Here is a 657-nt window from a genome sequence, read left to right as displayed (position 1 = left end):
GTCTTATGATGCCAAGGTCTGTTTCAAATACTTATAGAATCTTCATCAATCGTTATTGTGTTTTTTTTTTCCAGCATGAGTTGGATGAACAGATATATGATGAATGTGTGGACCAGATTCTACTAAATTTGGAAGATGATGAGAACTTTATACCAGCAAGTGGTGTGAGTGTAGAAGCTTCTCATTCTCCATCAGGGCTGAATGCCTCTATTGAAGCAACAGCTTCTTTTACATGTGAAACATGCTCCAAAGAGTTATTGACATCAAAACATGGATTTCAGAAGCATGTAATGTCCCACAGAATTCAAGGTAAATTGTTGTTGTTTTTTTAAAAGAAATGTTCTTTGTAAAAATAGTCATTTTTCTTCCTTTACATACTAAATATTTATTTTCCCCTTTTTAGAGGCCAACAAAAGAAGACCTTCTGCAGAAATCTTGCAGCCTCTAATGGAAAGTTTTACAATAAGCATTTTAAAAGAAATTGAGACAGAGCATGGTGAAGAAAAGAAAACTTTTGTATCAGACATTTTAAAAACTGCAGAACTAAGTGAAGATATTTGGAATAGCTTTATTTTAAGTATTTCTGAACCGTTACTGTCAAATATTTCCAAACCGACAAAAATGTTGCCAGCCAACCAGTATGAGGAGCAATTAGTG

This window comes from Frankliniella occidentalis, unplaced genomic scaffold (genome assembly GCF_000697945.3).
Source record: "Frankliniella occidentalis isolate FOCC.00 unplaced genomic scaffold, Focc_3.1 Scaffold245, whole genome shotgun sequence".
NCBI lineage: Eukaryota > Metazoa > Arthropoda > Insecta > Thysanoptera > Thripidae > Frankliniella > Frankliniella occidentalis.
This window is presented reverse-complemented; position numbering follows the sequence as displayed.